General features: G+C 43.1%; 1 protein-coding gene and 1 pseudogene across 2 annotated transcripts in view; both read right to left on the reverse strand.

The window, feature by feature from the left end:
- The window catches only part of LOC311492916 (uncharacterized protein), a gene marked incomplete at both ends in the record, with an annotated part of 225,698 nt that overhangs the window by 98,037 nt on the left and 115,165 nt on the right, over window positions 1–12,496 (reverse strand). The gene's annotated exons all lie outside the window — the stretch shown is intronic.
- On the reverse strand, window positions 2,905–10,858 carry LOC311493336 (cysteinyl leukotriene receptor 1-like; annotated as a pseudogene). Its single transcript, XR_014699901.1, has 5 exons — window positions 10,795–10,858; window positions 7,623–7,812; window positions 5,533–5,700; window positions 5,221–5,388; window positions 2,905–4,900 (listed from the first exon to the last, which is right to left on the reverse strand). The product of XR_014699901.1 is annotated as a cysteinyl leukotriene receptor 1-like (transcript).

The raw sequence follows: 12,496 nt of genomic DNA on the forward strand, positions 1-12,496 counted from the left end.
AAGGATGGGGGGGGGGGGGGGGGGGGGGGTTCCACCCTGGACAGGTCTCCAGTCTATCACAGGACTAACACAGAGAGACACTCACACCTACGGCCAATTTAGAATCACCAATGAACCTAACCAGCATGTCTTTGGACGGTGGACAACTATTTGAAGTATATACATACACTGCACGGCCAAAACAAAAGTCTCCACCTGGATTTAACTAAGCAAACAGGTATTCACCTCCTATTGGATAATTACTGCATGGGTGATTATCTTTCAGCTCGTACAAGTTATTTAAGCCCAACTGATGCAATGAGTAGCTTCTCATTTCTTCAACAACCATGTCTAAAGACACATCCTGTGGTCGTCTGTTTGAGAAGGGTCAAATCATTGGCATGCATCAAGCAGAGAAAACATCTAAGGAGATTGTAGAAACTACTAAAACTGGGTTAAGAACTGTCCAAGGCATTATTAAAAACTGGAAGGATAGTGGAGAAGCATCAGGGTAAGAAGAGAGGCAGATGAAGTGATGCACCCATCATGCCTAGTGTCTACTGTACAAGCCTGTGGGGGCAGTGCTATGATCTGGGGTTGCTGCAGTTGCTCAGGTCTAGGTTCAGCAACATTATGTGTCCAAAGAATGAGGTCAGCTGACTACCTGAATATACTGAATGACCAGGTTATTCCATCAATGGATCATATTCCAAGATGACAATGCCAGGATTCATGGGGCTCAGATTGTGAAAGAGTGGTTCAGGGAGCATGAGACATCATGTTCACACATGGATTGACCACCACAGAGTCCAGACCTGAACCCCATTGAGAATCTTTGGGATGTGCTGGAGGAGGCTTTGTGCAGTGGTCAGACTCTCCCATCATCAATACAAGATCTTGGTGGAAAATGAATGAAACACTGGATGGAAATAAATCTGGTGACATTGGAGAAGATTATAGAAACAATGATACAGAGAATGAGCTGGAATCAGAGATAAAGGAGGTCCAACCAAATATTAGAGTGGGTGACCTTTTTATTTTTTTGGTGGCAACTTGTTTTTTGGCCAGACAGTGTATATATATATATATATATAAATATCCAGATGTGTCTGGTTCTAACCACCACAACAAATTCCTCATATATGTGAACGTATGTGACAATAAACAGAATTCAGATTCAGATTCAAGAGTTTCTCATGTTGTCAGGAACATGTGTTTATATGCGCAGATAAATAAAACCAGTTCATAAAGAGACAGTAGTGAGACATACTCTAATAAATCTCATTTGTTCCGTCTGGAAGGATTTTAATGTTGAAGATGCAGCAATTAGTCTTAATGCTAAGCTAGGCTAAACACCTTCAGTAACTCAAGGAATATATTTTTTGACAGTAAACTAAATTGATATATTTTTTGCCTTTTATAATGGAATATGTGATTAATGTTTTATTAACAATACTGAGATGTTTCAGTTATCTAGACTAATATTACTCTCATTAATTAAGCTGATGACTCATGATATCCCTCCAACTGAAATGCTGATGTAGTGGCTCATCTCATCTAAAGGAGACGATCTTTGACTCCATGCCCCCACCCTTAGCCCCAATAAAAGCAGAGGGGCAGCTTTTAAAGGAGCAGTCCGTTTGGTTTAAAGGACCTGGCTTAGAGGGTCCATCAGCTGGTGTGATCCAAACTGAGGGACTTCCTCCAAGACCAGGGACGTCTCAGAGTCACTTCAGGGCCTCTGAGACCGAGAGTGTTGTAATTATAAGGTTAAACTGTCGCTCTGTCAGCAGGTGATTTATGATGGTAGTCAGATAATCTTCACGAAGGAGGATTCGCTGCAGGACTCAGAGTCTAAATCTATCATCTCCTCTGTGCCTGGGGTTTGTTTGACAGACACGTCCTCATAAGACACGTTTAAACTCGGTGTGAACGTCAGAGAGAAGAATAAATCTAAATAAAACAAACTTTTCTTTTGTGCATTTTTCTTCGTGAGGTTAAATTAAGTCACTCAGGGTCCTCACAAGAACAGCAATACACACCGTGTGTATGGAACAAGGGAGGGTGGGGTCAGGAAACACCTGGGAGTCAGGAAGCACACACACTCACACACACACACACACACACACACACACTGTGGATAAAGCTGTTAAAATGAGTTTCAGTTTCTGCCTCCTTGTTGATGATTGCCACGTCTGACCTTTGACCTCCTGCTGATTCACAGCTCAGCTGAATCCTGATTGGTCCACACCGCTTCCCCAGGAAAGGCCGTGTTTCCTCCTGTGACGTAATCAACTGTGAGGTGGAGCTCTGGGGTCGGAGGTCGCGGGGTATGAGGGTCCAGACAGAGCTGCTGCTCCCTCTGCTGGACACGACGGCTCATTACAGCCCCCGACACCAGGGCCCCTGACTGTCCCCTTAGAAGGCTGTTTATGTTTGAAGGTCCACAGATACTTGATCAGTTTGGGATCTAGTGAATCTGGAGGCCAGGTCAACACCTTGTGCTGTTCTTCATGTTTTTTTTTAGTTGTTCCTAAAGTGTTTTTGTGTGTGTGCCTGTGTCAGGCTGCATCCTGCTGGGGATGGCTGCTGCCATCAAGGAGTGTCATTGCTATGGGGTGGGGGTGCCTGGTCTGGTCTAGGTGGGTGGTACATGTTTAAGTAACATCCACACCAATGAATGCCAGGTCCAAAAGTTTCCCAGCAGAACACTGGACTGAAGTCAATGTATTCACATTATGTGGTCATAATGTTGTGGCTTTTATATGCTCTAAAAGTTATTTACAAGACACTGCAATGCACCAGCTGCTGTAACTCTGTCCACATCTAGCTGCTGAGTCAACAGACAATGAATGAAAACAGATTTAAACACAGAAACAGTTTGTTAAATGTTTATTAGATGAGTTTATTCTGATTCAGCTCCAGTAGCTGTTACTGATGAGATGAGGGCTGATAATTATTTGTTTGTCTGTCCTGCAGCCTGTAGTGTCCACAGTATGACCAGGAGAGGTTTGACTGTTTAATGAATAAGATATTTTATAATTAATATTTGTATATCAAACATCACATATTACAGTGAATGTCCTGTCCTGAATGTCTGCATCACAAAAAAAAAGGAAAATAACATTACATAGAAACGTTTACACTGTCAAAGACAAACGGACACGACATGTTCAAATGAATCAACCAACAAACTCAGGAGGTAACGGGGTCAGGTCAGATAGAACGAACTCTCCTCTAAACCTTCAGCTAACAGAACAACATCTTAACTCAGCTGACCGACCTAACGAGATAATAACAACAAATAAAAATAAAGCTCAGCTCCATCTTCATCACAACTGTGGCCTGACATGGAAAGAAGATGGAAACTCTGGACACGGTGACACAACCACAAAGAAACAGTCAGTGCAACGTATTTAAAGTGAAAATGACAAAATGTTGTAAACCAGCCTTATTTACAGTTCAGCTTAATGTCAAATAAATGTACCAATGAACTCCTTACGTAGCGTATTTAATAAAAATGTGGACATGTTGCCGTGGAGAAACATCTTGAATAGAACCAGACCTAGTTTAACTTGAGACGGCTCTCATGGCTTGTCTTTAAGTCCAACGCCAGTGGGGGGCGCTGTCACTCTGCTGGAGTGTGTTCATGTGGAGTGAAATCCACATGAACACTCTCCTCCCTTGTTCATTGAGGTTAAATGTCACACAGACTGACGCCCCCCGTGAAATAAAACCACTCTGGATCTGGTTAATGAGTTAATTTACATTTTCTTTACATATCCTCAGAGTCACTGACAAAAAAAAAACCTTCTGAAGAAACTTTGAGCTGAACCCATCGGACCGAGGCCAGAGGATGGAGACAGAAGAGAGGGAGGAGGAGGAGGAGGAGGAGGAAGAGACCCAGTTTATGAATGCGTGAGGTATCATCGGCAGGTTGGTGGGACCAGATCTGAAACATGCAGCTCCAGGCCAGAGACATACAAAAAGAGACAAAGAGAGGGACATGGAGGTAAGGACATGAAGGTAGGAGGAGCAGATGGATGCTTGGGTAGTGAGAGAGAGAAGAAGGTATGTGCATGTGCCCAGTGCATCATGGGAGGTCCCCCAGCAGCCTGGACCTATAGCAGCATGATTAAGGGATGGTCACCAGCCCAAACTATGAGCTTAAGCTAGAAGGACACCTCAGCCCTCCTCCCTCCTCCTCCTCCTGAACAACCTCTGTCTGCAAAGCTTCCACTGATTTCAGTCCTGAACGTTCAACAGTTTCTTCTCATGATTGCACTGGAAACGTGAGACTGATTCAAATGCCCTAAGTGAAATAAATAAAGTTGAGCAGCGGCATCACTAGTTGTGCTGAAGCAGGAGATGTTCAACAAGAAGGAAGCTGCACAGTCTCAGCCTGCATGGGGGTGCTCCCCTTTCTCATCCGTCCTGACCTGAAGGAGTTCCCGAGACTGGAGCGCAGCGAGGAGCGAGCGTCCTTCATGTTGTCTCTGAACGTCCTGGTGGAGTAGTAGTACAGCAGAGGGTTGATCATGCTGTTGGACGCCGCCAGACACAGCGTCACCACCACCGCCCGCTGCAGCTGCCGCGTGATGCTGCACCTCCAGCCGCTGCACATGGCATGCAGGTGCAGCGAGCGGATCACGTGGTAGGGCAGGAAGCAGAGCAAGAAGGTCGCCGTCACCATGGTGACCAGGTGCACCGAGCGGGCTCGGTCGTGGATGCGACTTTTGCTGGACGAGCCGGTGCCGTGGCGGTCAGGGCCGGACATCAGGCGCTCGACGAGTCGGCTGTAGCAGATGACGATGGTGAGGAACGGAAGCACGAAGCCGAAAAGCAACGCCACGTAGTTCAGGATCAAGACACGAGACCAAGAGGTCGGGTGGACGGCTCGAAGCAACGAGGTTGTCCATCCCTGAGAGAGAAACAAACATATGAACCTGTCAAGAAATGTCAACCGTGTCCTGATGGAGGCATGACATGAAGCAGAAATCATAAAAACTGGTTTGACTAAGTTCACTGTGAGGGAAAAACTCTCCCTTCGCTGAACGCTGATTGAAACTAGTAGATTATTATAGCTGCATTTACAGAAATGTACAGACAGTATGTACAGTACAGAAATAAAGTTATAAAATAAAAGGATGTTTGGCAGAAAAATAAATAAGCGCGGCGTAAGTTAAAATGAGTAAAACGGTTATAAAAAGACATAATTCTGTTAAAGTAAAGATCTTCCACCTGTACGAGATCCCATCGAACAGGAAGGGGGCAGAGGACGCAAACACAAACAGCCAGACTCCCAGACAGGCCAATAAGGCGCGAGTGGGCGTAGCCAGAGTCCGGTGGTCAAGGGGTTTGTTCACGGCCATCCAGCGGAGTACGCTCAGTAGAGTGAGGAAGAGGATGCTGAGGAAGGAAGGAAGGGAAGTAGTAAGGAACATATTCATGCGTTATGGGGACCCGACACTTTATGGGGACATAAATCAAGTCAATCTTAAAATGTTATATTAAATGTTAGAATGTTATTAGAAATGTGTGTTTGTTTGTTACCTGGTGTACAGGTTGACGTAGAAACCGTAGACACACAGTCGACACAGCCAATCAGGAAAGGGCCACATCCCGTCCCTAAAATAGTAAGCCAGCCGCAGGGGGAGGGTGAGGGAGAAGCCACCGTCTGATATGGCGAGGTTTATCATGACCACCTTGGAGGCGGAGCTTCTGTAGGAGGAGACGGAATTAATGTAATGAACTTTGAAAGTAAAACAAATAAAATTTAATTAATAAAAACGGGGTTCTTTATCTAACATCCAGTAATAAAAAAGGTTTTGTCCTGGCTTTGAATGTTTCTTTCAGCCATCATGTTGTGTGGACACGCCTGCACACATATCCACAGTATTCTGGTGTCGTCGTCTTGTAAAATAAAGTTTGCATGGAGCATGCCGTTAATCATGTTCCTGATTTGAATTCTGCACGTTAAACAAATGAGGCTCGTAAAATAATCCACAGGCAGCAGTGTCAGAGCGGCCAGGTGGCTCCAATCACATTTTTTAATGTGAGGTATTTTTCTGCAGATTAAATTAAACCTGGATCCGTTTGTGCCGTAGAGAAAACTACTGGAAGTCCCGCTGAATAGTAAAAGTTGCTGTGTGACATTCTTCTGCATTGGAAAGGAAAATTAGCTGACACAGCTTGACATGACCACAATCAACAGGTATTTCTTCAATCCATTGTTCAATAACACAGACTCAGGCGGCACCACCCAGATATGTATAAATAAGAATCAGACGAGTTTCAACCAACATATTAAATCAGAAAAATAGTGACACAAATAAACTTCCCTGCAAACATAAAGGTGTTTATCACACGGCCTTCGACTACAAACAAAGACAGGTCGGTGATTATTGCATCAGGTGAAAACAGAAAGAGATGATTTTAGATTTTTTAATGTTTTTACACTCCTCCTTGAACCATCACATTACTGTGGTGGAGGAGATTGAGTGCCCTAAGGATCCTAGGGGCTATGCTGTCTGGGGCTTTTTGCCCCTGGTAGGGTCTCCCAAGGCAGATTGATCCTAGGTGAAGGGCCAGACAAAGAACGATTCAGAAGACCCTTGATGCAGAACAACATCAGGAGTCCATGCACCTGGGTTACCACCAGGCCTGGGGCTGGGGTCCCTTGCTAAGGGTCATTCAATCTCTGTACCAAAGGAGTTTGGTCCATGTAGCAGGTAGTCAGTCGGACCCCTTCCTGGTGAGGGTTAGACCCCACCAGGTCTGCCCTGTGTCACCGGTTCTGTTCATAACTTTAATGAACAGAATTTCTAGGCGCAGCCGGGTCGGGGAAGGTGTCTGTTCGGTGATCGGAGGATCTCATCCCTGCTTTTTGCAGTTGAGGTGGTCCTTCTACCTTCATTGAAGAATGACCTAGTGTGAAGCAGCTTTGATGAGAATCAGCACTTGGGCTCAGCCTTAGAGATAGGGTAAGGAGCTCGGACATAAGGGAGGAGCTCAGAGTAGAACTGCTGCTCCTCCACGTCGAGAGGAGTCAGTTGAGGTGGCTAGGGCGTCTGGTAAGGATGCCTCCTGGATGTCTCCCGGGAGAGGTCACACCGGAAGGAGACCTTGGAGCAGCCCCAGGACACGATGGAGGGATTATATATCTCGTATGGTCTCCTCCGGAGGAGCTGGCTGAAGTGGCTGGGGAGAGGGCTGTCTGAACATCTCTGCTGGGGCTGCTGCCCCCGAGACCCAGACCGGTAGAAGACGGGTCTAATCAAATACTTTCGGGACTGGAGCTTCGCCTATAAAACATGATTTACCCCCAAACACTAATGCTCTTGTGTCTCAATGGACAGGAAGTCCTGCAGTCAGATACAATTTGGTGTCCGCAATCTTATTGGCGATGTAGCAGATATTTAATGAGGACAAGGTTTCAAAGTTTGGATTTCAGTTTCTGTGTAAACATGTTGCTCTGACTGAAAGACATCACAAAGATTAGCAGAAGTGAAAGGGCGGAGCTCAGAACAACAGAGATGTATGTTTACATGTTTCTGTCGTGAAGCACTAAAGATAAAAGTGGGAGAAGAACAAGAGCTCCTCCAGACGTGGACGTGAGTGTTTGTGTGTTTGCATGTCCAGACCTGCGGTTCCTCTGCAGGAAAAAGACGAGGAGCGCTCCGAAGTTGCCGAGAAAGGCCAGAGGAAAGACCAGCAGGTAGGTGACGATGTAGGCGATGTACTTGAACGCATCGTCGTTATGAACACACTTTATCAGCGACTCCTGGGTCGTCGTGTTGTTGCTGACCGTGGTGGGAGCAGCCAGCAGGCAATCTACAAAACAAACAGACACCTCAGACCATACACAGACTCACAACTTAATATGCTGAATGATGCAGGCAATTTATGAGCCACAATTAAATCTTAAAACTCAAAACTCAAAACTCAGAACACGATACTCAAATATTATTTACTCATCTCTATATACACATTCTAATTTTGTGAGTCTGTTTCATACTAAAGTGCTTTACTACATTCTAAAATAATACCAGAGTAGGACAAAGGTGAGAATATGTAATGCACTTAGATCCATACAAACCTATTTACACAAGTACACACAAACAAATACTGTACATACATAAATACACACAGGCCGAGGGTCAGGTAGAAGGATACTAAAGTGTGTTGGTGCATTCACTGATCGCTGGCTGGGAGGGCTGCTAGTTTCAAACAAAGGAAAGTTTACGGTTACCAACTCTGCAGGCTTGTGTCGTAACCACTGATTATTTGGTCGGTAGAGATCCAGCTGAACGATGCAGATTGATATTTAACTTGGCTCGTAATCAAACACATACCTTAAGCATCGGTGAGGAGGAGCAACGTCACTGGGGTTGTGGTTCCTCAGCTATGCACAATGCCACGCAATATCATGCTCTGGTTAATTTGGTATTTAAACATTCAGGTCTCGATTGAATGTAGCCACGTTTCCCTCAGCATTATAAAACTCCCTCAGCCCGTTCACCGGTGACACTAGACCCTCTTCGTCTTGTCTCTAACTGCACCATCTAATTAGAGTCCTAGCACTAGGGGAGACTCACACACTATTAGGCAGATGGCTTTTTGTAGATTGATGTTTCTGATAATGACTGTTGCTTTATTTCCTCCTCAAGCTGGTTTCCCACTCTTTCCAACGAACAATAATATGAGTTGAAACCAGCTGCAGTGGTTAATTTTTGCCATGAGGGCCCAAAAACCAGACAACCAGGAAGCTAATGCTTTCCTGGGTGAAAGGATGCCACATGTAAATGAGACCAAACCAGTTGGTCCATTTTAAACAAAGCTGTTCTTATTACAGCGCAGGGTTAGCGCAGGGTTAGAAAAACACTTCATTTCCTGGACTGTCCATTTGAATAAAAGTCTGGACGGATTAACGGCCTGCTTATCTAATGAAATGTAAATGATCGGATACAAGATGCCCTCTGTGTTTTCTAATATACATTTTATGTAACAAACTGCTGCAGAGGAGGGAGGTAAGTGTTTGTTAACATTAGTTCAAGTGCAAACAGTTTATTGTGTTCAGAGTTTGTGCTGCAAACTCTGGGGATGTCAAAGATAACGTTGAGGCTGAAACTACATCAGTGATGTTTGGTTTAAACTGGAGTACGATCATAAACTGAACCAGCTGGACCATTGATTACCCTCATTTAGACTGAAGAGTAATTAATGTAATGTGGAAAGTGGTTCTTCAGCTAAATGCTAACAATGTTAACAAGGATATCATAAATATATTAAAAACAAACACATCCTGGCTACACGGGGTTAGATTCATCAGATATTTCCCTCTTGCTGAATTCTGCATGTGTGCAGAAATAAATAAAAGTTACCGTACATCAATTTATCAATGATTTATCAATTGATGAGGTTCAGGTCTTTAAAACTGTCATTTTTGGAACTGATCTTCGAGCTGGCGGGGCTAAAATGACTTTATTTTGATTTAGTGACTCTGCAAAATGTTTGCATGCAGCTGACAAGCGTTCCTATCACCACCTGGATGGGAAACTGCACCAGGCAGGACGTCCTGGCCCTCAAAGGGTGGTCAGGGTGGCGCCATCAGGCCGACGTTTCCACTGTCTGAGGCTGAAGAAGAGTTTTTATCCATATACTACTTTTTATACATTTAGACTTTTTTTTTTTACCTTGTGTGCTGTGTGAAATTATTACAGTTTTTCTTTGTTTACTACTGGCTGCAGAAACTAAAATATATTTCACTATGCATTGACCTATACTGTATATAACAAATCTTATCTTGCATTTTTTACAGGTGCAAACCAATTTTATCATATCAGTGGTTTGAAACATGTTGCGTGCAACCTTTAAGTAGCTTGCAATCTAAATGGCTAGCTTTCACTCTAAGGTCTTTGTTCTGAACTGTGACATTTTGTTCAAGAGGAAAAATGCTTTAATGCTAACAAAGCTCGAACTGTTAGCTTAGCCACTAATGGTCATTCAAAGTTTTGGACCTGAGAAACCAAACGGTTGTTAGTGACAATGTGTCCTCTGACTTTCCCACACAACTTTATCCCAACAAACACAAACTCTTGACTCCTCGACTGCTGTGACCTCCTGGCCTGTTTGTGTTTGTGACATGGCCAATGATGGATGATAGATGGATGATAGTTTATTCTAACGTGTGACCTCAGAGGAGAGGCTAACGGAAGCGAACAGTGCTGCTCGTCTTTTTTCTTTTCTCTGTGGACGTCTCTTTGAGCCTCTGTGTTGTTATTGTAATAACTTTCCATAGAAATTCCATAGGAAGTTGCTTTTTACACTTTAAAGTTTTAACTCTCACTAAATGAATTTGCCAGACACAGTCACATGCTGTTGATGGAAACTTCTTGAGAAGTGACATCCTGATCCTGACTCCTGTCAACGGCACTGAAGAGAACTTCTTCTAAATGCTGCCGGCGGCGTCTTTTACAAACATCTGTCAGAGGAGATGATGAATTCCCTCATACACACAAGTATAGTGTGTACAAGTATACTTCACAAGTGTTTTTCCTCAATTCTTTTGAATCTCACACACACAACTCTTAATCCTTCATTACTCCGACACATTTCTTTTCACCAGATTTTCAGATAAAAAGTTACAACAAATTATGACTTAAGCCAAACCAGAGACAGTCGACCATGTCTCAGTAAACAGCGGGTAGAACTGGTTTCACCTCTGCTGCACTGAAGACCATGGAAATATGAGACAGCCTAAGACATGTCAGAATCTAAACACACCTCGGCCTTATTTAAAAAGGTGTCACTCACCGTTCATCTTGTCACAGCTGTATCTCTCCAGAAGCCATTCATCCGTTCACCCTCCTGTGAGCTCATGTCTGTTTGTGTTGCTGCCGCCACTCGATCCTCCTGTCAGAGTGTTTGTGGGTGTGTTAGATGTAGGGAAGGTTTTCCATGGAATCCAGGCAGCGAGCCAACAACCTCAACCGGTTCTCTCAGCTGTGGTCAGCTCTTACTGAGACCTTAGACGGAATAAAACAATTAACCGATTAATCAAAAGAAAATGAGTCAATCGATTCATTAGCCCAGACATGCAAAGTATTTTTTTTTTGTTTTCCCAACCAATTTTAGTTTTTTTTCAATTTTGTATTTTTATTTTTATTTTTATTGTTATATGTATTTAATATATAATCCCTGTAATTCCTGTTACATTTGCATTTATGTTTAACCACAGTCAGATTAACCTGGATCAGAGCACAGCTGGGCCGCCTCCATCTTCCATCCTACATGTTAGCTGATAGTGCCTTATATTAATATATCCCATCATTCTCATTCACACATCACCAGTTAGTTTTTGATTTATTTAGTATTTACTTTGCATTAGATACACAAAGTGTTTGCAATAAAATAAAATATAATAAAAACTGTGAAACTATTCAATCCTGCAAATGTTTTCAAATGTTCTGTTAAACTCTCGTTCAGTTCTTCACATAGAGTTTAAAGGGAGAAACCCAACAATCCTCCCTGAGCAGCTCTTTGTGACACTTCATAACATGCATGAACACGTTTCTCTGTGTCACTTTTATTTTTGTTTTGTGTTGATAATGTCATGCAGGTTAAAGAGGGCAGTCCTGTGTTCTGCTCAATTATGAAGTGATCAAAACATCATTAGAGCACCACCTTGTGGTCAAATCAAATCACACCAGTGGTCAGGCTGAGTGTTTGTGGTTGCTCTGTGTCTGAGACTGTTAAGAATCAGAATATGAAAACTTTATGGGTATTAAAAGGGACACTGGTTCCTCCTACTCCTGATAGACAGGAGAACCACAGCATGGATAAAAAAAAAAAAAAGGAAATGTGAAGAGAGATGAAGTAAAATGAACCAGAAGTAAATGTAAAGTATACACAGACGTACCAATGGAAGTGTGCAGTCATCTCTAACCTGTACTGTACTTTAAATGTACTATATATAAACCACCAGTCATAAGTTTGGACTGTAGGGCTTACACCTTTTAAATGTGTCGTTAGAGCACCACCTCCGTTTTGTCGTAGGAAGAACATGATTTAAATCAATTTATCAGTCTAAATTAAATAATATCTGAAGAAGTGAATCCTTTTCCACAATTTGTACCATTCATCCTCTGCCGTAAAACCACATCACAAATAACTTCGTGTGAATAAATATTTATTGATTGAAGTGCCAACTATGAATAAATGAGTTACTAAGAGAATATGATATGATGAGATCTGAAATAACTTATTTGCTGAGCGGTGGTGAGAGATGGAGATGTGTAATGTCTTAAACTAGTTTTAAGTTGAATATTCGACAGACATTCGCTCTGGGTAAACCTCTTTTTCGCTATGGGTACAGTGCGACTCCGAGCAAGCCACTCCAACATTTCATTTAAGTGCACCTGTACTGCAGACTATACAGTAAACACACGAAGATAGAAGACATTTACAGTGTGTATCGACTTCCGGTTTTCAAAATAAAAATGTGGGATATTTAAAG

This window comes from Chelon labrosus, assembly GCF_963514085.1.
Source record: "Chelon labrosus genome assembly, chromosome: 1".
Taxonomy (NCBI): Eukaryota; Metazoa; Chordata; class Actinopteri; order Mugiliformes; family Mugilidae; genus Chelon; species Chelon labrosus.